We start from the raw sequence: 25,608 nt of genomic DNA, 5'->3' as shown, positions 1-25,608 counted from the left end.
CACTCCCGCCAAGGACTCTGCCCTTCCACCTCAATAGCCCCACCAAGACCACAAGAGTTCCAGCACCTGTGAGAGTGCTTTCTTTAAAAAAAATTTTATTCAGAACTCTTCACACACAGTATACAAATCAATGAATCACAATATCATCACATAGTTGTGTATTCACCATGATCATTTTTAGAATATTTGCATTACCCCAGAAAAAGAAATAAAAATAAAAGAAAGAACTTATACATCTGTGCTGGTTTGAAAGGATGCATGGACCCTAGGAAAGCCATGTTTTATTCAAAATCCCATTTCATAAAGACAGAATAATCCCTATTCAATACTGTATATTTGAAACTGTAATCAGATCATCTCCCTGGAGATGTGATTTAATCAAGAGTGGTTGTTAAGCTGGATTAGGTGACAACATGTCTCCATCCATTTGGGTGGGTCTTGATAAATTTCTGAAGTCCTATAAAAGAGGAAACATGTTGGAGAATGAAGGAGATTCAGAGAGAGCAGAGCAGAATGACACAGCCACAAGAAGCAGAGTCCACCAACCAGTGACCTTTGGAGATGAAGAAGGAAAATGCTTCCCGGGGAGCTTCATGAAACAGGAAGCCAGGAGAGGAAGCTAGCAGATGATGCCGTGTCTGCCATGTGCCCTTCCAGATGAGAGAGGAACCCTGACCATGTTCACCATGTGTCTTTCCAAATGAGAGAGAAGCTCTGTGTTCACCATGTGCCCTTCCACTTGAGAGAGAAACCCTGAATTTCATCAGCCTTCTTGAACCAAGGTATCTTTCCCTGGGTGCCTTTGAGTGGACATTTCTATAGATTTGCTTTAATAGGGACATTTTCTCAGCCTTAGAACTGTAAACTAGCAACTTATCAAATTCCCCTTTTTAAAAGCCATTTCATTTCTGGTATACTGCGTTCTGGCAGCTAGCAAACTAGAACAACATCCCATGCCCCTTAACCCTCCCTTTCATTGACCACTTCTAGTTTTTCAATCTACTCAATCTTTTACCCTTTATCCCACCCATTATTTATGCATTTATTTTTCTTACTTATTTACTCGTCTATCCATACCCTGTATAAAAGGAGCACCAGACACAAGGATTTTGTAATCACACAGTTATATTATAAATGTTATATCATTATACAATTGTCTTCAAGAATCAAGGCTACTGGAACACAGCTCAATAGTTTCAGGTACTTCCCTCTAGCACTCCAATACACCATAAACTAAAAAGGACATCTATATAATGCATAAGAATAACCTCCAGGATAACCTGTCAACTCTGTTTGAAATCTCTCAGCCACTGAAACTTTATTTTCTCTCATTTCTCTCTTCCCCCTTTTGGTTAAGAAGTCTTTCTCAATCCCTTGATGCCAGGTCCCAGCTCATCCCGGGATTTCTGTCCCACATTTCCAGAGAGATTTACACCTCTGGGATTCATGGTCCATGTAGGGGTGAGGGCAGTGAGTTCACCTGCCATGTTGGCTTAGAGAGAACAAGAGAAGCCACATCTGAGCAACAAAAGAGGTTTGTTATAGTGCTTCTGTTCAATCTATCAGATGACCAATGCCTTTGTTCATTGATTAGGTGCCAAAAGGCAAGACTTTGTTAAGTGCTTGGGAGATTCTACATTTCAGCTTTCGTTTCTTTCCTGAAACCGTATCTGGATCCAGCCAGCTCCACTGCTGAAATGGACACTTTCTTTCCTGCAAAACTATATGTGCTTCCACGCTCACAAGAACCGCAGGGTAAGCAGCACACTATGCTACCTTGTTCATTTTTAAAATTTATTCTTTTTTAATACCAGATTAATATAAAATGTTTTATTTGTAATAGGGAATATACACAATAGAAAATTCACACAATATAAAATGGCGTGTAGAGAGGATTGTCTCCCTTCCACTGCTGACCTCGTTTACCCCATTCACTGCCTCACAGATAAACACGGCAATCAGTTTCTTTTGCACCCTTCCACAGATGCAGCATGCAAATATTCATATGTTTTCACTATAAATTGCAACATGCTATACGCTATTCACCTTACAGTGTACCTTGAGGATAGTACCCCGTATTATATACAGGGTATATAGGAGGTTCTGCTGCCTTTTTTTTCTTAACATAAAACATGTTGTGAATCTGTTATGTGGACATACAGTAATTTATATGAACAGTCCCCTATGGGTAAACAATTAAATTGTGTCTAATCTTTTGTAATTATGATGATGCAGTGAATTATATATTAATATGTGTATACACACATAACACTCATATGTGCAAGTAAAATGTATCTGTTGATTAATTTCTAAAAGTAGAATTGCTGGACCAAAGGGTTTGAGCATTTTTAAAGTTGAAAATTATTTCAAAATTTCAAAAATTGTCAAAATGCCCCTCAATGAGATTATACCAATTTATATATCCATCACCTGTCCAAGTGCTCATTTCTCTCTCCAATCTTGCCAACACCAAATGTTTTCAAAATTTTGATTTTTGCTAATCTGAAAACAAATACCTAGTGTAAATTTGGTTTGCATATCACCTATGTTTAAAAGTCATTTATATTCTTTTTATGTGAATTGTCTGGTTGTATTTTTTTTGTATATATTTTTTCTGTCAAGGTTTGTAGAAATACTTTAGATATACTTTTTCATATACGTGGGCAATTTTTTTCTTTGTTTCTTTTTCTTTAGTTCATTTGGGCTGAAAAGAACAAATAGGAGGGCCAGGTTTACCTTTAGAAGCAAAGGTCTACAGGGTCTCCGTGTCTCTATGAGTTTCTACCAGTTTCCTGTGAGAAGATATAAAAAGGGATGAGTGGAAAATTAACTTTACGCTAGCCATTTGGGTTTCCCAGTTATGGGAAGAAGAGGCAATAAATGGTGATGTTAGTGGGACAAAGGTACATAAGCAGCTTTATGAATTGAAGGCCTTCAGGGTTATGGTGCCGTGTTAGCCTCGTGGCACACTGGCTACCTTATTACATGAAGGAAACCAGCAATTAGAAGACTTGAGATTGATTTCTCAGGGCCTCAAAGGCCACACTCCGATGTGCAGGCAGGCACAGAGCCCCACGTCACTGAGGAACCAGACAAAGTCCCAAGCCACGGTGGCAACCCCAGTAGCAAATGCTTTGGAGAAGCCTACTAACTGTTTACATTTTTGTTTATGACATCTTTGCCATGCAGGAAAAAAAATTATATAATGTAATGTTTTAGGGCTTCTGGGTTTTGGAGTTTCATAGTCAAGCTTAGAATCCCTTTCCCTATAATGAAATTAAGGTATTTCTCTTATGGCTTATTTTTTATATTCAAAATTTGACACATCTGGAATTTATTCACATGTAAGAAGAGGGGTAGGAATCCAAATGTATTGTTTCCCAATTGCCCCAACGTTTCCCCCACTGAATTGCCTCCTTTTTAGCCAAATTTCCCTGTTCATCTGAACCATTTCTGGATCCATTTCCAAATTCTTTATTCTCTGCTACCCGCCTCTGTTAATTCACATCATTACCAAACTGTTTTAATTTTTGAAATTATGTATTATCTATAATATATGGTAGGCTGGTTTCCCTCTTTGTTTTCAGAATTTTCCTGGTCATTCTTACATGTTGAACTGGTAGCTGTTTGTATATAGAAAGCAATTAATTTTCTCATCATGTTTATAATACTCACTTGACTAAATTTTCTTGTTTTTCTCCAGTGATATGTCAATTCATAAGAATTTCTAAGAATAGAATAAAATCTCTAGTAACTAATTGTTATTTTACTCCTTTATTCCTTTCTCTTGTCTGTGCATTAATTAATACCTATATTTAGAATGGTAATAACTAAGAGTGATTAGTGAGCATCCTTGCCTCATTCCTGGATTTAACAGGAATTTCTCTGTCTCACCATTATGTATGATGTTGGTTTTTTATAGATATTTTAAACATAGTAAAGTTTTGGTAATGGATGGTGATGATGGTAGCACAACATTATGAAGGTAATTAATAGCACTGAATTATATATTAGAATATGGTTCAAAAAGGAAATTTTAGATTGTATATATGTTACTAGAATAAAAAATTTAAAAACATAGGACTGTAGAACACCAGCAATGAACCCTGTTATAAATTATAGACTACAGTTAATATTACAATTATAATAATGTTCTTTCATGAATTATAACAAATGTACCATAGTAATGCACAATGTTAATAATAGGGTAGTATATGGGAACTCTGAATTTTATGCATGATTTTTTTGTAAACCTACAACCTCTCTAATAAAAAAAAAAATAAAAATATAGAAACAACAAAAAAAGAATTATTCTTATTTTATTAAGAACAGTGTTAAAAGATCATGGATATATGTAATCTTTTATCAAATTTTCAGCACCAATAGAAATAACCAGATGGTTTTACTCCTTTCAGGAACGTGGGAAAGTATATTACTAGATATCCTAATACAGAACTAACTTTCTTTCTGGGGCTGAAACCTATCTTTCAAAATTCTGCCAGCTTCTGTTTACAAATATTACATTTAGCATTTTTGAATTGATACATGGCCTGTAGTTCTCTTTTGTTGTGATTTCTTTGGCAGGTTGTGTTGTCAATGTTATTTTATATTTGTAAACTACTTTGGAGTCTTTACTTCTCTATACTCTTGAATAGTTTAAAAAGCATGAATGTTATCTGGTCTTTGAAGATTTGAGAAACTATTAAAACGTTGGGGCCTATTGGTTTTTTGAGAAGTAACCATTTAACAACTTATTTAAAATTTTATTCCATATAACTATTTAACAATTATTCCATGATCATTGACCTGTTGAAAATTTATGATCTCTTCTGGGATCATTTTTGGTATTCCATATATTTGCCTAAATATCCCTTTTGTACAGATTTTCAATTTATTTTCCATAATTAGAGAGAAATATTTATTTTAATTTCCTCTGGGTCTTTTGTCATTTCCTTATGCTATTTCTGATTTTGGGAATTTGTCCCCTTTATAGTGATTTGAATATATCGTGGCTTATCCTTTAAAAAAACAAAAACAAACAAACAAAAAACCTGAGAATCAATTCTCATTTGTATTACTTCTACTTCTTTTCTATTTTCTTCACAACATTCCTCTATTTTTAAACTAAATTTTTTCATTGAGAACGACAAAAGCTGACCTCCACCAAATGTGCCAGTTCTTTCTCTACAGTGATCTTTGTACTCTACTCTATTTCCATGTCCAGTTAAGTCCAAATCCTTTTCCCATGAGTTAGTTACCGTCTGCAAAAAGTGATTTAAGAGTTCCACCAAAAAATTCTCCCCCACTTACAATAATGACTGAACTATACCACAGGGGAAAAAAAAAGAGTATTTTAGCAAAAATATGCCTCCTAATGACCTTTGTGGGTTAGGTTCAACCCTTTTAGCCAGGGATTTAAATGGGTTAAATGATGGATGTGCTAATATTTGTCTATAACAAAAGTATGAGACCTGGAAATTTATGGTGATATCCAGACTGCTCAATTGAATAAGGCAAGAGGCAATTAGATAATACTCTGGAGCATTAACATAGGATTTCAGAGAACAGAGGCTTCTTTGCTTTAATCCGGCACCTCGCAAATATGGCTGCATATTACAATCACCTGAGGAGTTAAAAAAAAATATCCTAATGCCTGAGCCACACCTTAGTCCAATTAAATCGTAATCTCCAGTGCGGGGACCCAGGCACTAGGATTTTGCTTTTTTAACGGCTACTCAGGTGATGACAATGTTCAGCCAACGGTGAAAATAATTACTTTAATCTGCTCTGTTACAAGTGGGTACACTTGGGCTGACTCTACCCTCTTCAACCCATACATGCTGAGCTACGCAATTCGCCCTAGCCCAGGTATGGCTAAATGTTTTTAGCAAAAACCCAAGAAAAATATTTTTTGTATGTCACATAGTACATTCATACATACACAAATTTATACAAAACACTCTGCTATTTTTTATTCTACCTTTTTTTTACAATAATCAGATCTTTATTTAGAATTAGAAAGTAAAAAAGATCATTATACTGTTCTCAGGGAGAGATGCAATCTCTTCATGGTAAAATATCTTAATTTATATTTTGTTTAAAGAAAATACAAAATATTACTTTTCTTCACTTAGTATAAACAATTAAGTTTAATTCATATCCATAATATATCTTCTAGAGTCACACTGGATTTTAAGGCTCGGCATACAGTTTATGTTTCAAAACATATCATTATCATAATTGATTTAGGTAAGGATAAGATTCTTTAAAATATATACAAGTGGCATAACCATTTCTTGTATGTTATTTTATCCTATTTGCTCCAATTATTTAAACACACAAAATTGTAGAAACAATCCTCTATTTGTAATTCTAGGTAGCATATGATAAAAAAAAGTTTTGTATATTCTTAATCAGGCAGAAAAAATGTGAATCTTTTGATTTTCCATCATTAAAAAAAATATTGCTTCACTTCAGCTGTTGGAAAATATTATCTGATAATTTTAGTGACAGAAAAAACTCTTTCTTTTAATGAGGTGAAAAGGAATCAAATATCTTAAGACCAATTTCAACTAGTCATTCAAAGTCGGTTTCTCTCTCCCAATCCTAAGTTTTTCAAAATAACTTTAACATAACATTTGGCATTAATTGATATTCTACTCTAGTCTGGTATATATATATATATATGATTCATACATATATGTGTGTATATATATATATACTATCCACTAAATTGGGTTAATTCGAATATTATATGAAATGAATTATGTGTATATATATAAAACCCACTAAATATTTCCCTGACCACTACACTAATTGGAGGCAACCCCCAGTTTGAAAAACGTTGCTCTAAACCATTGTCTTTCTCTCCATAGATGCTCCCTGTGACTTCCCAACTGCAGTCTTTGGCTCATAATATTAACAACAACCCACAGTTAGAGAACACTTGCTATGCTACCAGGAACTCGGCTAAGCTGCGTTTGCTTTCCATACATTATCGAATCTGATCCTCACGCTAACCCCATGAAGTAGACTGTAATTTTTCACATTTCACAGACCAGGCTCCTGCTAGGCTCAGAGAGACTACGTAACTTGCTTAAAGTCAAGCAGTTAGCAAACAGGAACTAAAGATAAGCAGAACTCATACTCTTCAGAATTATTTCATTAAGTAGATGTACATAGTCAACCCTAAATGGAGTGAAGTCAGGGGAACAATCTCCCTGACCTCACTTTTCTCCCAGGCTCCTGCTAGCACATTTCAACGGTCAAATCTAACTGGAAGCCTGAGGGCATACTGTAGAGGTTAACCGTTAGGCTTAGAGGACAGACAGAAGGCAGGTAGGTGGATGTGGAAGGGTAAATGGAAGACATCCAGCATAGGACTAAAAGGAGAGCTTCCCAAGGTAAACAGAGGAATGGGGAAGTGCTTCTGAGCATTACAAAAACCAGGCATTCACTGCAATAATATTTGCTTTTTCAACACAAAGTTAATGGCCTACTAGAAAAGAAAAATATTACATCCAGAGCTCAGTGTCCTTGAGATTCTTTCTCCCTAACTCTCCTTGGCTTACCAACTCCTTATTCTTTCTCCCATGGTTTCATGTGGTCTCATCTAACTCTCACTGCTGTTCTTCCAGCTTGTTCCTACCCATCACTTGACCTTTCTAACAGCGTTTGGTTCGGACTAAACTCCTCAACAAACTCCTCCACTTGGTCTAGGAATTTCAGGCCATTCTTCAGATCTTGTCCCAACAGCAGCTCTGTTGTGCATGGCCTGGGCTTCTACTCTGGAAAGCTGAGTCCCAGCCATTGGCCTTTGCGTCTGTATATTGTTTGACCCACAAAAAGCAGCCTTGCTCTGGATTCCCTATATTATTGCCACTCCGCTCTTCGAATGGACCCCAATTTTTTGGGTGATGATAAACTGACAAGGGCAGAGAGCAATTTAAAGAGCAGGCTGTCTGGGCTGCTCCGATTGTAGGTTAACTTACAAAGTACACCAGAAGGGGGAGCTTCTTCCATCTCCCAGTCCAAGGTTTCTTCCAGGCAGCAATGCTGATGACTTAAAGGAGTGACAGGGTAGGTGCCAAAGTCAGTGGGAAAACAAGTTTCTTAACCATGAGTTCTTTTATGAAGTCTTAGTGTCCTGTCCACTTTATCTCTTAATCCACTACTTCATTTATTTTTCTTTCTACAAACTAGCCTTAATGATTTCTCTTCCTTCTATACTCTGATCAATAATACACTTTGAACACTTGCTCTTTCAGATTTAAAGCTTGCTTTGTAAAGGAGTTGGTGCTCAGTCCCTATGGATCTGACTAAGTCTGGTTCCAATCTTGTTCGAAGATCCAACCCTCTCTCTCACAGGAGAGCCCCTATCCTTGAATCGTCCTCCACCCCAGAGTTATGGTTTTTGCCTCCTTTCCCAGGAATGCTTTTACCTTCCCCCTCCCCCTCCTTTTGTCCAGTTTCTTAATCCCAATGGCTGAAAACCTATGTTCCTGTCCAAGTTTCTCCTGAGTAGCCTAGGAATCGTCAATAAACTAGAACCCTTTGAGACAGCCCAGGGTGGCTGAAGTGTAAGTGAAGATTAGATTTATTTAGCCTACCCCTTTGTTCCTGCTCAGAAAGAATACCAGGCCCAGGGTATCTGGCTGTATTTAATCCCTGTTTTTTAGAAGTTGAGTTAGAATCCTGCGTTATTAAGTGTGGTTCTACCAGCCCAGCTTGGGGATGGCTCTTCGTACTGATTTTCCTTTCCAAGCTTCATCTTCTTCACTTGTTTCCTTCTGTTCCTCCTCTCTCTCTCTGCTTTCTAATTCCTTCCTCCTGCCTAACTCAGTACAGATGAGCGCATAGATTAGATTGCAAGAATGGGAGGCATTCTGGTTTATTTATTTTTATTTTTGTATGCTGTATGGTGGGGGTCACATTTCATTCTTTTTCCATGTGACTATCCAATTTTTACAACACCATTTGTTGAAATTTTTCCTTTTTGGGGGTTCTGGGGGGCAGGTACATGGGCCAGGAATTGAACCTGAGTCTCCCGCATGGCAAGCAAGAATTCTACCACTGAACTACACTTGCAGCCCCCATTCTGGTTTATTTTTGTTTAGTTCATGTCCTTGATTCTAGCTTCATCAACCTTTTTCTTATAATGGAACCAAACCATCCCACAGCATCCCCTAGTCATCCCAAATGAATCACACTGGCAAAGAAACCTAAATAATTTCACTTTTTAACCACACTTCACATAGAAGAAACTGCTACTGGAACTGATTGCAGCTAGGTGAAAGGGAGCTGCCCCACACCAAACATTCCCTGCTTCCACATCAAAGTGTTGTCAAACTAACCTGTGAGCACAGGGGTTTTCCAGCCAGTGGGTATTTGGAATGATATGGTCCAGAGAAGGAAAGCTCCAGGGATGGTCCACATGCATGGTAAAAGGAGCATGCTGAAATCCCCCGGCTCCAGAGAGGAGAAACAGCCAGCGCCTACACTTATTGGAGCTCTTACTACCAAGAGGGAGAAGGTGCACGGCCTTGTAGGGGCAGATCCTTCCAGATGGAGCAAGGCTGTGTCACACACGTTTTCTGGGATCTTGCTGCCCAGCTCTGTGTGCTTTCTGAAGCCAGTCATCCTAGCTGAGTTTAGGGCAATATTCTTTGCAGACACTATAACTGCTGACAGGAATGTGTGGTTCGCACAGTAATAAGCATGAACAGGTGGTTGAGCAGCAGGTTCCTAAATACTGTGCCACTACCAGAGAGGGAAGAGAGAAGACAACATTTGCACATGCAAAAATATCCTGCCTTCAATAACAACTTTACACTGTAAATGCAAATGACATGTTAAACTCAGTAGGGAGAATGGCATGATATTGCCATAGCTATTCAGGAGGACAATAAAACTATGTTAGCAGGAGCCCTGCTGGGCACTTGAATGGTACTTAACATTTTCAAAGGTTCTTCTTGACAGGCAGCAATTCATTGTAAGGCTTTTCACATGCTTTCTCTGGCCTGACAGTGCCTTATAAGCATGTAAATAACTCTTTTCAACACATGTACCTTAATGCAGTGGCTAGCTTGGTTTGTATCATCAATTGACATTTTTTAAAAGCTCTGTAACTATGTAAGAAATCAAATTATGGGCTAATTAGCAGTCTAGAGATTAGTGGCCTGTAGCTTGGGATTCTAACCTGTAATGTAGAGAATAAGTAATAATAATTTCTATCCCTGTTTTTTCACTTTCCTGTGCTAGCAAATCCCATCAATGAAGCCTCAGAGAACACAAAGTCTTTCATCAGACTTTATAAATGCACATGCACTGAACTGGTTAAGAATAACAAAAACTACACAGGCAAAACCCATGTTTATCTACACCACCCTCCACACAGAATTTCAATCCATACTACAGACATGACCAAAGATTGAAAACAATCTTCCCCACAAGTGACTTATCCATTTTTATTTCCCCAAGACATTCATTTCTTTCAAGGATGATAATTCAAATCCCCTGGATTCTTTTTTTAACTTTTTTTTTAATCGTGAAATGTAACATATACAAAAAAGCAACAAATTTCCAAGTACATCTTAACAAGTGATTATAGAATAGATTTTAAAGTTTGGTATGGGTTACAGTTCCACAATTTTTCATTTTTTCTTCTAGCTGCTCCAAGACACTGGAGACCAACAGAAATATCAATATAATGATTCACCAGTGATACTCATTTGTTAAATCCTATCTTCTCTGTTATACTCCTCTTTCTCTTTAAATAACATGTATACATGAAAGCAATAAATGTCAAAGTACATTGCAACAATTCATTGTAGAAAAGATTTCAGAATTTGTTACGGGTTACAATTCCACAATTTTAGGTTTTCATTTCTAACTGCTCTGAAGTACTGGAGACTAAAAGAAATATCACTGTAATGATCCAGCACGCATGCTCATTTGTTAAACCCGAACTTCTCTATATAACTCCACCATCACCTTTGATCTTTCTCCCACTCTTTAGGGGTAGTTCAGCTATGTCCATTCTAACTTTTTCATGTTGGAAGGGCTGCCAATAATATTGGATAAGGGAATGGAACTAGTTGATGTTCTGGAAGGGCTGGCCCCTCTGCATTTCAGGACTTATCTGGTCCAGGGACCCATCTGGAGGTTGTAGGTTATAGAAAGTTACCCTACTGCATAGAGCCTTTGTAGTACCTTATAGAATGCCCGAGGTATTCTTTAGGAGTGGTAGGAAGAGTTTTGGTAGGTGTTGGCAAGGTGTTGGTAGCAATGTCTGACTGAAGTTTGTATAACAGTGACCTCCAAAGTAGCCTCTCAACTCTTATTTGAACTCTCTCAGCCACTGATACTTCATTAGTTCCACTTCTTTCCCTATCCCTCCCCCACCCCAATTATTTTTCATCTTTTATTGTACTCTTCTTTCTCTGGGTTAGACAACTACAGTCATATTTACTGTCCACTTGTAGGAAAATTGCTCTAATTTAAAATGAGTTATTTGCAAGGTATTAATATATGGTGGTATATGGGAATTTTGTATTGTATGCGTGATTGCTCTGTAAACCCAAAACTTCTCTAATAAAATAAACATCCACAGACAGATCAGAAGATATAGACTTTCACCTTTTCTTTAAGCTGATATAAGTATCTGAATCAGTGCACTTGCCTGAAGGCATATTCATACAAAGCATTGGCTAGGCCACAGGATACTGTGATGAATAAAATCTGGTTCCTGCCTTAAAAGATTTCATAGCCTATCTGGGTGAGGGAAAATGTATATATGGAATAAAGTCAAATAGTGCTTATAATGGTGCTGTGCATTATATATGGGGAGACACAACAGAGAAAACAGTTCTTATTGTGAGAGGTGAGCCAGAGGAAGAAGCAAGGATGCAAAGTGCCACCACAGAGAATCATCTCGAGACTTTTCAGCACTCCTCTGGGAACTTTCCAGACTGACGTTTCTCACCCTCCAACAGTTACCTCCTTGTGATAAACTCCTTTATTCAACCTTCACAGTTGCATTCTTGGGATAAACTCCCTCTCTCGATATCTGCCCTCCAGTAGTTACAACCTTGCATAACCAAGGCAGCGTTTATGCTGCCAGCTCCCAAGGACCCACCAATAAAAAACCCGCCTAACATCTACCCCCAGCTCCCTTTAAAACTCCTACACGAATCAAGATGGGCAGGAGTTGATTTCTTGAGTCAACTCTCCATGCTGTCCCTCTGCTAACAAACCTTCCTTCCCCCACTACTGGTGTCCTGTCTCTGTCTCTGTTTCCCGTCTCCGACCTCCACCCAACCTGGGACTTTCACTTACGCTTGGCAACATGGGATAGTTGGAGAAAGTTGACGCGCATAGACAGTTTTTAACGTAACTACCAAGCTTAAGTTACCAGTCACGAGCTGGGTGAGGAGAAGGTGGTCCTGCAGAGGGAAGAGATGATGCATAAGCAATGTGAAGTATGAAGATGCCTGGCTGTGACCCCTAATGCTGCTGGAGCCCCATGATTAGAGAGCAGTATAAAGTCAGTGCTCAGGAAGTACCTGCTGGATGCGTGAATGCATGCATGAATGAAGGATTCCAGGGAGGTCAGAAGAACCTGGGGCACTGGATCTCACCATTGAAATAGTCCTGAAGGGCAGATGATGATGGGTCTCAGATTTCCCACTTCACTTCTCACTGGGATTAAGCTCCTGGCCATGAGAAAAAATTCAACTGAAAAATGTCAATGTTGGAAGAGATGCTAGAGAGCCCCGAATTCAGTCTTGAAGAGGGTGAATATAAGAAGATGGGCTCATGCTTATACAAGCTTATGCAAGATTCCAGATTCTTGTATACCATCTGGAGGTGGTCTCCCAGAGTCAATACTGAAAGATCCATCACAGTCACCCGTCTGGCCACTTTGAGGAAAGGAAGAAAACATTGGAAAGAAGGGAGGACTGAAAAGGAAGGAAAGTGGGCAAGCCGGCGGACTTGCTGACCTATGGATCTGGAATTTAGTTTTGGCAGTCATTTTGTTTTTCCCTCAGCTCCTTGCTGGAAGGGCAACTCTCTTGGGCCCAGTGCTCATCAGAGTAAAGGAAGGGCTTTTCACAGCCTAATACACAGACACAAGACTGCCTTCAGTTCCTCTTGGGGAGGAAGGACTTTTGTGGTATTTCAGCAGCACTGTTAGCCCTTTTTATTCCTACTTCACCAGGGCAATCGGTTGCTAGTTTCCAACCCAGCCCTTTCACATTTACGGGAAATTCCTAGAGACTAATTAATTTGGCTACAAAATCTTTAGCAGCTCAGCTCTGAAGACTCCTTTGAATTTTAAAAGAGTCAGCAGGGGCCCCTGGGCCTCTATTCCAAGAGGTTCTTCCCAGCTTTGGTCAGGAGACCTGGTTGGGATGGTAACCCAACTGGAACACAAATTCACACAAGTCAACACATGACCCCTGATTTCCTTGCCCCAGCTCTCTCCTACATTGCTTGTCCTGAATTAGATATTCTTCCATTAGCATAAGAGGTTTGTCCCACTGGTTCTCAAACTTTAACATATATCAAAATCACCTGTACAGTTTGCTAAAACACAGGTTGCTCATCCCCAGCCCCAATTCTTGACTGCCCTATGGAGCCTGGGAATTTGCATTTCTAATGAGATCTCAGGTGATGCTAATGATGCTGGTCCATGGCCCACAGTTTGAGAACCACTATACTAACAAAAATCAGGCCTCGTATCCTCTCTGCCCACCTATACTTCAAAATTGCCTTCTGTCCTTTCCTTGGGAATGTAATCCTTTCATTGATTAATTACTGCTCAGTCTCCTTATCACTACATCAATTCTGCTCCTGGCATCATAAGATATTCCTAATACTGGTTATTTTACTTCCTTCTCCTCCTGTCTAGACCATAATCTTATTTATAAGTCCCAGGCTCAAATACATGTATAAATAGAAACAATGAAACAATACAGCCTGGGGAACAAAGGCAGTTTTCTTTTCTAAGAAAAAGGAGTTTCAGTTGAAAGCTTATGTAAGCTTGAGACACAAAATGGAGCTGTGCGCATATGGAGTCGCAGTAATTTCCTGCTAGCATTCTAACAGGCTCTGTCACCGAGGAATATTTTCCCCTGGAGAAATTTAGGGATGGGTGCCAGAATTAATTAAGGAGTAAAGGTGAGCGAATCTTTGTCTCTGTTGAGTAAAGTCTGTTACATGTGGCCTCGTTTATTCTAGTAATACTAGGCAAGGCGCAGTATGTCTCCCCACTGGCTCCCAGAGGCCTCCTGCAGGAGATGCTACAGCCTTGCCTGTGCTATCCGAGGGCCTGTGTGAACCCTCAAATTCCCAGTCATAAAGATTTTTCACACATTAGATTATTTCTGAAGAGGAAGGAAGATCCACAAACAATTTTTCAGAGTTTGCAAGAGGGACCCAGATTTGGCAAGAGCCATTTGGGAACCCAAGAAGAATGGTCTAAGGTAGAAATACAGAGTAGTCCACTTTGTGTATCATCAGGTAGCAAAAGTTCAAGTAATTTGCAGATAGCATGAGGCTGAAGGGGTGGGGACAACAGAGCAGGTGCTACGGGGGGAATTGGAAATGTAGATTGAACATGGAAGAAAATGTCTCTGAGAAAGAAATAAAGGAGAGTTGTAGAAAGTTGTAACAGCACCAGCAAAAAGAGATTGAAGAATGGGTACCAACCAGAGGGCAGCATGGGGATGGAGGATCTCTATACCTTACCATGGAGGGATCCCAGGTGGTTCCCTTTAGGACATTCTCTCTTTGATGCAGCCTGGAGAGGATTTACGTATGAAGGTAAATGGCAACCTCATCACAAAGCATTCCTTGACACTGAAAACAAGTGGAATGCTGGGATAGTGTCATGGTCAGGTTCATGTGTCAATTGGACACATGATGATGCCCAGTTGGCTGGTCAAGTAAAAACACTGGCCCATCTGTGGCTGTGAGGACATTTCATAGACTTAAATCATGAGCATGTTTGGTTGCATCCCTGGCTGATTACAACTGCAGCTGGCTAAGGAGAGTGTCTTCTGCCATGAGTGATATTTCATCTAATCACCCAAAGGCTTTCAAGGAGAATTCAAGAAAGAAAATATCTCTTTCCATTTCAGCCAGTCAACCTCTCCTGGGGACTTCAATGGAGCTGCTAGCTCACAGCTTCCCCTACAGATTTTGGACTCTTATATTCTCATGGTTGCATGAGACACTTTTATAAATCTTGTATTTACAGAAATTTCCTGTTGGTTCTGTTTCTCAAGAGAAACCTAATACAGATGGGGTAAGAAAAAGATTCAGGTTGATGTCAGAGCCCACCAGGCCCTGTAAGGGGTGGTGTACACGAGCTGTCTAGGGGTGGATCACAGTGACAGAGTTCAGATCAGCATCTCTGTTGCTGAGCCTGAAGTAACCAGGACTACTATAATTATAATCAGCCAGGGCTGCCCTAACCATTCACTTTGGCACAAGTAAATACACAGAGTAAAGATGTGTTAAGAGCCACACTTGAAGTGGAACTCCATACATACATTCCTTATGTGTATCTCTGATATCTAAATACTAAAAATTTTAATAAATTAAAGTGATATTGAGCCTCTCTGTTAAATAGGTATTCACTATTAAACACAAAATATAACTACTCCCAAGAGTACCCTCAATATAAGCTCACACTCAGGCCCCCCAATTGACATCAGTGGATAATAGGGAAAACCTCTGGGATCAGTAAAAGAGAACAAAGGCACTTTGGTTCATTGCCTATTAGAGTTAGTCGCCATGGGAAGTATTTCAATGAGCAGGAAACAAAAAGGTTAGGAGTACTTCCTTCCACCCTCAGGGAAGATCCACATACCTAGAAAGTCTACAGAATTTTATGGAACATGCTATTAAACGTAGCAACAAAATCTTAAAGTGAATAGGGGCTGGTATGTAGGAAGAGAAGGTAGTTGAGTTTAATACATACACTCCTCTGTAAAAGAGGAGGCAAGAAGGTTGAGAGTATGAGGGATGATAGCAGGGGATAGGTAGGGGGATGGTGAAGGGTTTGGGGATGAATAAAGATGTGAAATAACCATTATAGAGAGTGGAAGAGTGAGCTGACCCACAAAGTAAAGTAGGACTACCAGGCAGTACTGAAGGCCCATTTGAGGTTGATGGTCATGGCTATAGAGTAGGGCCAATCTACTCACTTGTGTGGCCTTTTTCTACCACCCTCTTCTGCTAAGACCAGAGCACAATGACTGCTTGAGTTCTTCTTAACACCAACCCCGATGTGGGGATATGTCCTATGTTTATAGGGGTATAAACATAGGGGCAAGGGATTATAGGGTTTTTCCAATAGGTTATTAAAATGGCAGGCCAGGGTATCTAAGGTAGATACAGACAGAATGAAAAAAGAAAGACTGGATTGAAAGGTTGGCCCCATAGAGAGACAGTATAAGATTATGGTTAAGAGCATAGGGTCCAAAAAAAAGAGTATAGAGTCCAAGGGGTGCATGGATAGTTCAGTGGTTAGAATGCCCACCTTCCATGTGGGAGACCCAGGTTTGATTCCCAGACCATGCACCCCACCCCAAAAAGAGTATGGAGTCTGGAGTCAGACTGCCTACTGTGTGACTTTGTCTGTAAATATCAGATCTCTTTGTCTGTTTCCTTGTCTGTAACTTGGGGATAATAATACCTATCTCATAGACTGATGGTGGGGATTAAATAAAATAATACATACAATGGAGCTGAATACATATTAAGTACTCCATAAATGTTAAATATTATTATTGCAAGAAAGTAGAAGGGTCAATGGATTAGAGATCTGGCTGTTTGAAACATTGATTGTAAAGGGAGTATTTAAGCAAGCAAGTTAGAAAGAGGGAATTTATGATCAGAGCAGAAAGCACAGTTTGGTGATCTGAGATGTAAAAGAAAAATTGTCCCAAACCCACTCTGGGACAGAACCTTTTCCGTGAAATAGAATTCTCAACCTTTCTGGGAAAAAACAGCATCCTGGATAAAATGCTTAGGCAAATTTGCTAATAAACCTAAAGGGAATTCAACCTTGTACTGGGAAACCAGCCACCCACCCATCCAAACTGACTGTCAGAAAATCATCTAGTGACCTTTAAGCATGCCTTCTTTCCTTTTTTACCTAGTCTAATAATGATTACTTAACCATTCTCTTTGCCTATAAAATGGTTCTAACAAGAATGATTCTACCATCTCTGTCATCTATGATTCAGCCTACTTGCATCAAGATAATAAATTTTGACATGGGATCATAACTGAACATCTAAAAAATTTTCTTTAACACACAGAAGATGCTAATAAATTCAGAAGAGGGTTTTGGTAAAAATTATTAACCAAACAATTATGAAGAAAAGGATTTTGTGCAAGAGTGGCAAAAATCTAGAAGTGATGTTTTGGAGGTGAAACTAGTAAGGTTATGAGGGGTTTGGCAAAACAATGAGACAAAGAAAAAACTCTCCCACCCATGTGTGGATCCACACTATAAACTGGAGAGTAGGTCTTGACACAAGTAAGAAAGAAATAGAAACCACAAGATGAGTTCTCCTTAATTCAAGGAGGGAAGGTAGGATTACTTCCAGATTATAAAGTGCAGGTGGAGGTTGGGGCCAAGTCTACCCTGATGATACATAATAATCTCTCAACCTCTGGGGAGCTGGTAGGACAAAAATCTTCCCTTTTCAGGGACTCTGGCAATAGTTCTCAAGATAGACTTAATAATATTCAGTATTTCTGAAAAAGAGCCCCCAACTTTCCCTCGGGCAAAGTGTGGGTAGGTGGGAGATGGGAACTGCAGAGACATCAAGAAGAAATGAGTAATGGGGTGCTATCTCTTTGGGTGAAGGGCTAATTTGTCTGAGAAACCCCACCATCCTGTGGCAAGGCCAGGAGTGCTTGGGGTAGCATCAGGAAGAGCTTCCTATGTTCTCATCTGCTCCTAACACCATCATTGTAAGTAGAAAGAGTATGCTTGCATAGCTTCCAAACAAGCACCCCAGGTTCCCCTTCCAAGCAAAGGGCTGTCTTGAACCTTCTTGCAATGGAAATTATGCGTCCATATCAACATAGTCAGGGGTCATGGAGAGAAGGGACTGAGGCAGCTCTGTCAACTAACAAGGAAAGTAGCTTGGGAGCCAGGTGGATGAAACACCGGGACACACAGAGCTGACCACTAAGCTATTACCTACTCTCCACCACCCCGTGTATAGATTGCAATATTTCACCTAAACCTCAAGCATTCCCCAAGGTTTGGTATTATACATGACTGGCTAACAGTCACGCCATTTTGTGAAATTGTTTTACCCCTCCTTCCCGTAATAAGGCACTTGGTGCTGGGGTTATACAAATAGGAGCAAAATAAAATCACTAAGAATTGGAAGATGGAATCATCCTAACTGAAATCAGTATATGGTTAGACTGTCTCCATCTTTTATTTGTGCCTTTAAAATTTTCTTTTCCCAGGTATATCACCTTGTAACTGAGAAATAAGGATTTAAGGGATGATTTTGATTACTGAATCATATTCCTTTTTGCTTTCTGGGATTTGGAGTAGACAGAGGGAAAAACCTGAAATCCCTCAATTGTAATCCAGCAGCCCTGATATCTGAAATGATTGTAAAAAGCCCTTATCTTGTGCCTTTGTGACTGTAAGGGCTGATACCCATCTATCTGGTCATCTTCTTGGAGGGCAAAGGCCCTGATGCTAATGAAGAATTTGAAGTCAGCCACTAACTAGCTTCAGCTCTGGACATCTGTAAATTGTGTCAGCTAGACTCTACTATTAAAAGATAACTTGTTTCCCTTTCTTTTGGCTTATACCCTTAAGTACTGAAGTGATAGCTCTGCCTCTCCTCCTGTCAATTTACCCTCTCCTATTGAAATGATAATAACACTGTTCCTTTTCTGCTTCGAACTTGCTATTGGAAATGTCCACATTTCCCCATGCTAAAATTCTTAAAATACATGAACTCCCTAAACTCGGGGAGATCAAGTTTTGGACCGTTAGGCCATCTGCTGTCCTACTAGTCACCTATTAATAAATTCTTTCTCTCTTTGAAACCCCAATGTCTCCGGAATTGGTTATTGAGTGCATCGGGCAGAAGAATCCATGGCCTTCGTCTGGTAACAACCTCACACCTAATTCTATGTTTGTTTTTTACTGCTTCCTTGTAGAAATTCAGGCTTTGGCCAAAATAAGTTTGGTGAAGGCAAGAATTCTGCTTTGTTCAAGACCTGATATTCAATGTTTGGTGCTTGCCTGGCATGGCATGTATTCAATAAACATTTGTGGAATGAATAAAGAAAAAAATGTGGTACAGGGTAAATAATTAGATGGGAGAGGAAGAAATATTTCTGAGCAGTAAATCTGGCCTCATCCTGTTAACCAGCTCCACCGCTTGGGATGATACACTTTCAACCCTTATAATTGCACCTTCCTGATTTGTAAAACAGGGAGAATTATTCGATCTTGCAAGGTGGTTATAAGGATTAGAAAAACGTCTGCAGAATGCTCAGCACTATATCTGATGCAAAGGAGGAACTCAGTAAATTATATCATTATTGTTATTATTTATTTGTTTATTCCACAAATTCAATTCTTCTGCTATTCTTTTAACTGCAGTCAGGAATACCCAAAGTAAATTGAGCCTACATTAATCTATAGTTTGCAATTTTATTTTTTAAACTCAGCAATATACTATGTTGTTCTTATTTCCTCTTTTCTTAATTGAAAAGATGCCCAGAAGTAAATAACTGACCAGACAGAGCCAATAGCCACAACAATTTCCAACCAGTGCGCAAATACTCTGATAATGCATTTAACGTGCACATCAGTTGCAGACTGGATTTTCCAACCAGCCTCTCAGCTTTTTGTATCAAGAGGATTATATATGCTATGTCCTCTCTCTAGCTTTATATGCAGTGGGGATTACTGTCTTTATATGTATGTAGAACTTTGAGCTGTGGGGAGGAAAAAGTTTCATATGTGTAGAAAGGAGTATTAAATGCCAAACAAATTGTTTTAATGCAATAGCATGTTGGAGACTTTAAAAAATAAAAGCATGAAGAAGTACTAAATCATGATCTCCACAAATAATTCAACTTTCTTATGATTTTTTATGTTTGCATGAATTAATGTATCCAATAGAGAATAATTCTAAAATGTATTAATTTGCTCCTGTTTATACTTTAATCATCTCAAAGCAAATTAGTTGTTTAGTTTTCATAAGTTTTAATGAAAGCACTTCATAAATATGTGTACCCTTATTGCACAAAAGCAAGATTTATCAAATATTTATGTGATTGCATTATGGTCAAGGCAAAATGTCTTAATTAAACAAGTAACTAGCCTTGAGGAAAGAAATGAAAACAGAAGCCTAATTAGTGAATTTGTTAACTGTTGCTTTGAGTGATGGAAGCCATTCCATATACAGTTAGAGTTTTTTTAATCATGAGAATTACATGTGATCCTCTGCAATGCACCATGGCAAAAATAAAAACAGTGATGTGAAATAATGAACTTGAATACAATGTAGTGGAGTAAAAGCTGGGCTAGGAACTAAGAAATCTGAATTGTAGCTCAGGCTACCCTCAAAAACTGTGTGGATAAGTTACTTAAACTTCCTGGGCCTCAGTTTCCACACCACAATTTTGGAAACTGGACTAAGTGGTTTCTAAAGTTCCAAACAATGCTAGCATTTTTGCAAGCTTGTGTTGAAGAATTCACCCCTTTCAATTCTTATTTTTGTAGCCTCTTGTTTCCTAGCACTATGCCTGTCAAATAACACTGTTACAAGCAGCTTACAAGGCAAGTCTGTCTGTGAAACAGAGAGAGAGGGAGAGAGAAACAGAGAGAGAAAGAAAGAGAGAGCAAGAGAATGCTTTTGCCAGATCTAATTTTGTTTACAGTGGTGGCATTTCAGCACACTCTCTTTACTTTCAGCAGGAAGCATCCAGGCAGCAAAATTGCTGTGGCATAAAACAAATTCAGTGGCAGGGCATCTTCAAAATGCTCCCCCTGTGTTCTCCAATTTAGCCTACTTTTAAAATTTTAAAGCACAATTTAGAGTTATAGTGTACAGCTTTCTGTTGCAAAATAAATCCAGGTTTCACATCACTGGATTTGGAGTGGTGGGGGAGTGTAGGAAAGAAGGAGGATGTTTAGAGAGTTAAGACATTTTAGAATGTGGAGCAATATTTCCTCCCTCTTTCTAAGCACTCATCACCTGTGCCTGCAGCCTCCTTTTCCCACCACCCAGCCAGTTCAGAGCTTCAGGCTGAGAGCAGGAATTGAAGCCTAACCTGCAGGTGGAATGAGTGCTGCAAATAAGAGATGTGATCTAAGAAGTATGAGTCTGGATTGGCATGAGGGTGGGAGCAGTGGGCAGAGGGGACATTCCAGGAAAGAGGAGCCATGTGCACAAAGGCATGAAGAAGAAAGAGCACGGGATGTGCAGGCAATGTCTGCTAAGTCTGTGTGGCTGTTCTGCATTTAATGTAGGAAAAAGCAAAAGATAAAAATGTAGAGATAGGCGGGGCTAGTCCCATAAGTCTCATTGGACCATGCGTGGTAGATTCTGGGCCATGCTTCGCAGACTCCAGCTCTAGGACAGGAGGATTTACTCCATAGCTGCTGGTCTCCGAGAATTGCCCTCAGCTGCAGAGAGCTGCCTTACGCAAGGCCACACCCCCTTCTCCAGGGGCAGCTGTCAACTAACAACTCATCAACATTGTGCAGAGGGGTGGGGGTGGGGGGCTGTGTGTGCAAGATAAAAAGACTCCCAAGAGCACTGCCTGATACGCTTCCTGCATGTTAGTCTGCATGCCAGAGCCCGCCTCTCAGAGATCCCAACTTTCAACACCAAGATAGAGAGGTTGATGTAACCCTGTTGGCAACGATGAAATGTTGAAAGGTTTTAAACAGGGGGTTAGCCCTAATCCAATTTGTAATTTTAAAACAGCACTTTCATGGCAGCATGTAGAGGGTGGATTGAAGTGGGAGAGCAGAGGAACAGTGTAGTGTGGGAAATTACCTTATGCAATGTAGCTTCAAGACAAGCAAGCATGAGAGCAATCCCAGAGATCACAGAACAGGAAAGCTCACATCCCAAATTAAAATGCTCAAATCATTGAATTAAATCCATTCAAAACACACAATGAGAAGCAAGGGGAAAGAAACAGAGTACATTAGCATGCTTAGGATAGGGTGCAAGCAGGTAAAGGGATCAAGCTACCTGTGTCTTGTTCATATGTTCTCTCCTCTCTTCCTCCTTCACTTCCTCCTCCTTCTCCACCTCCCTCTCCTCTCCTCCTCTTCCTCTTCCTTCCCCTTCCTCTCTTCGTCGCCTTCTCCCTCTCCCCCTCTCTCTCTCACCTGCATCAGCTTTCCCCACTGGTGGTTGTTCATCACCAGCGCTGAGATTGGAGCAAGGGGGCCTGTAGTCAGAGGTGCCCGAGGCCTAAGACACACAGTTGCTCTGTTAGGGGAACACAGAAGCAAGTATAGTTGGCCACTGCCATAGCTTTCCAAGTAGCCCATGGATCAGCTTTGGGATTTATGTGCCATTCTTAGGCACAACACACATGGAGGGAGCAACAGGGTATCATACTGCCTCTGGGTGGCAGATTTAGGGATGACATGTCTGTCACCCCAGAGATAGTACGACCATCCCTTTCTGTCTGTAAACCACACTCTTGTTTGTTACATTATATTCTATTTATTCTATCTATCCTTGGTATGTCTTATAGGTTAGTAACTTATTATCTATATTTAACACATCTTATAAATTCTGCATATGTTTCAACTTGCTACTTGCTTAATCACTATCTATACTTAATGCATCCTATAAGTTTTTCCTATATTGCATAAGCTCTTAATTCACTTACTATCAATGCTTCATACTTTTTATGACTTCTATCACCCTGTTTTTTTTTTTAGCAGGACTGAACATTCTAATGCTTCAACAAATGTACATTATAGATAATGACCACTTTGTAGGGTATTTTTTTGCAAAAGTGGAAGCAGTTGATGATATGGTTTTGAAATAGGAAAGTAGCAGTGGAGAGTTGAGATCTATTACAAGAGGTGGAATGAGCAGAAATGATGATTGATTAGATGTGGTGCATGAATATGATGGGCACTGCTGTTAAGGGCTGACTCAGCACCCATCCCTGCCTCCCTTTTCCCTTGCCTTTTTCCAGTATAGAAGATAGAAGATGTAAATACTCACTTACAGCTTTTCTTGTGACTGAGGATGGCCATCGGTCACCGTTCTAGCCAATGAGATATATGTTGAAGGCTGCTAGGGGAGTTCTATGAAAGCTTCCTCTTTCCCTAATAATGATGGGGATAGATACAGCTGGAGCCATCCCTCCTGTCTTCTTCCTACTTGGAGATTTGACAGCCATTATGTTACCACGATGTGAGAAGCCAACTATGCTAAGAATGACAAAGTAGAAATACAGGAAGAGCCTGGGACTTGATGACATCTTTGAGCTGCTGTTTAAGCCATGGACTGCTAAAATCCAGACTTACTGTGATCAAAGAAAAATGAACCCCTATTGTTTAAACCAGCATGAACTGGATTTTCTGCTACTTCTAGCCAAACACATCCTAATTTCTCAGTGAAAAAGAAAGAGGATACAGGATAACTTAATCAAAAGTCCCGAACTCACTGCAAAAAGCAATTGAAAATACAGCCTTTATTTTAGGAGGCCATGTACCCACCTAAAAATTGAATGGAGGGCGGGCCACAGTGGCTCAGCAGGCAGAGTTCTCACCAGCTGTGCCGTAGACATGGGTTTGATTCCTGGTGCCTGCCCATGCAAAAAAAAAGAATGGACTCATTCATATAAGAAGACAACTGGTAGTATTTTCTATAGGAGGATTCAAGCTAATAGTGCATAACAATGCACAGTAAGTTTCCTGCTCTCCCTGGTTCTCTACTATTCCATTATTGCAATCTAATTTAAGACTGAGTATGCCAGAATCTTGAGGATGAGATGGTACCAGAATGTAATAGTTTTAGAAGTTCAGCAGATGTTTCTAGTGCACATTTAATGAAACTCTGCTTTTAATGAATATATTTGTCTCAGGTTAAGAGGTATGGTCACCCCTTCCTGTTTCTAAATCTTATATGCTGTTGAGTTTGATTATCTGGATCTCTGAAGCAGAGATGGAAACTACCAGAACATTAGGGATTTACAGATACCTCTTTCCTCCTGTTGATTCACTGTAATAATATGAATCTTGAATGAAAATTACAGATCTGTGCCTTTTAGGGCATCAAGTTAAGTCTGTTGTGCGTCACCTTGATTTTGTCCTACATTTTTCTGTCAACTACTAGAAGCATCACCAAAACTCCCAACTACACAGCAAAGGGAAATATTCCTACTGCTTTCCTTCTGTCCATAAACTTTCAACAGTTTATACTCCCTTTTTAGATTGAACTTTTTTTTTTACCCCCAGGATGGTAAACATTTCTGATCATGTTTTATCAAGGGCTTTAAGTGATGTCTCTGTTCAGTCCTTCCTTCATAATGGCTCTAAAATTTCAGCCCACAAACCGCAGTTATGCAAAAATGTAAAAATACATTTTCTGTTACTGATTCTAATTTCTGTCTTGAGCCCTCATTCTACTTGATGGGAGAACCGGAAACGAGTCAATTCCAGGTAAATTCAATCCATTCAGGGTTTTATTCCCTCCCCACTTTGCCTTGGGGTAGCTGGGGGAGACTAACAGAACATCTGGACGCGAAGGGGGTCCATCTGGCCCAAAGTTGTCACCTGTCCATGCTGGCACCCTCTGCTATTTCCTTCTTCCTAGGAGTCGCCAGTTGTCAGCAACCAGTCTCGCTGGCATCCACGGAGGCAGCTGAGTTCCCATCTGGCCTATGATGTGGGGACCGTGCTGACGTCTGCTCTTAGGCTCCCCACTTCCCGATGAGAGGCATAGCCTAATCTACCCGACCACGAGATACTTCTTAAGTTCTCCTGGATAAGCGCGCATGCTGCCCCGGAAGCTCTCCTGGATGCTGCCCCGGAAGCTCTCCCGGATGCTTCCCCCAGCGCTTCTCCTGGCCGTTCTGGGTTGTGAGAACTCAGGGGACTGTCTCAGACCCTCTCTGCCTTCACTGCCACGCTGAGAGTCCTTCTCCTTTGATTCTCACACCGGGACGAAGGGTGAGAGAATGTCAGACTTTCATCACTTTCCTGGGACCCCCGGGAAGAAAAGACAGATCCTCTCTGCGCTGGAGTTTTCTCTTTCTGAAGGGGCTGGTCCAGGGCCGCCCCACAGAGACACACAACAGTGTTTCTCCTCTTGGTTACCATCACTCCCAGCCTGTGGGACCCTTATCTAGTCAGGGTAAGCAGGGAAAACCCTGGCTGTGTGGGTGAGGATAGGGGCAAAAACATTAATCCTCTAGCATATGTTAATTAAATCAATACATGAATAATCTTAGCTACCAAGCATACATTAATACCTCAGCAATATCATTCTACCACACCTCCTTTTCAACGTAGGAAGTCTGTCAAGGCTAGATAGTTACATTAAAAACTAGACACAA

At 39.9% G+C, this 25,608-nt stretch overlaps 1 long non-coding RNA gene across 1 annotated transcript in view; it reads right to left on the bottom strand.

Moving 5' to 3' along the window:
* The window catches only part of LOC143665292 (uncharacterized), a 28,334-nt gene extending 3,306 nt beyond the window's left edge, over positions 1 to 25,028 (bottom strand). Inside the window, exons 1-2 of the long non-coding RNA XR_013166840.1 lie at positions 24,827 to 25,028; positions 2,737 to 2,792 (exon numbers count right to left, since the gene is read on the bottom strand). This is a non-coding gene — a long non-coding RNA (uncharacterized LOC143665292). The remainder of the gene's footprint in view (positions 1 to 2,736; positions 2,793 to 24,826) is intronic.
* Positions 25,029 to 25,608: the final 580 nt, after the last annotated feature.

The sequence above is a fragment of the Tamandua tetradactyla genome, chromosome 21 (assembly GCF_023851605.1).
Source record: "Tamandua tetradactyla isolate mTamTet1 chromosome 21, mTamTet1.pri, whole genome shotgun sequence".
NCBI lineage: Eukaryota > Metazoa > Chordata > Mammalia > Pilosa > Myrmecophagidae > Tamandua > Tamandua tetradactyla.
The sequence above is the reverse complement of the archived record's forward strand: the minus strand, read 5'-3'. Positions and strand labels throughout refer to the sequence as shown.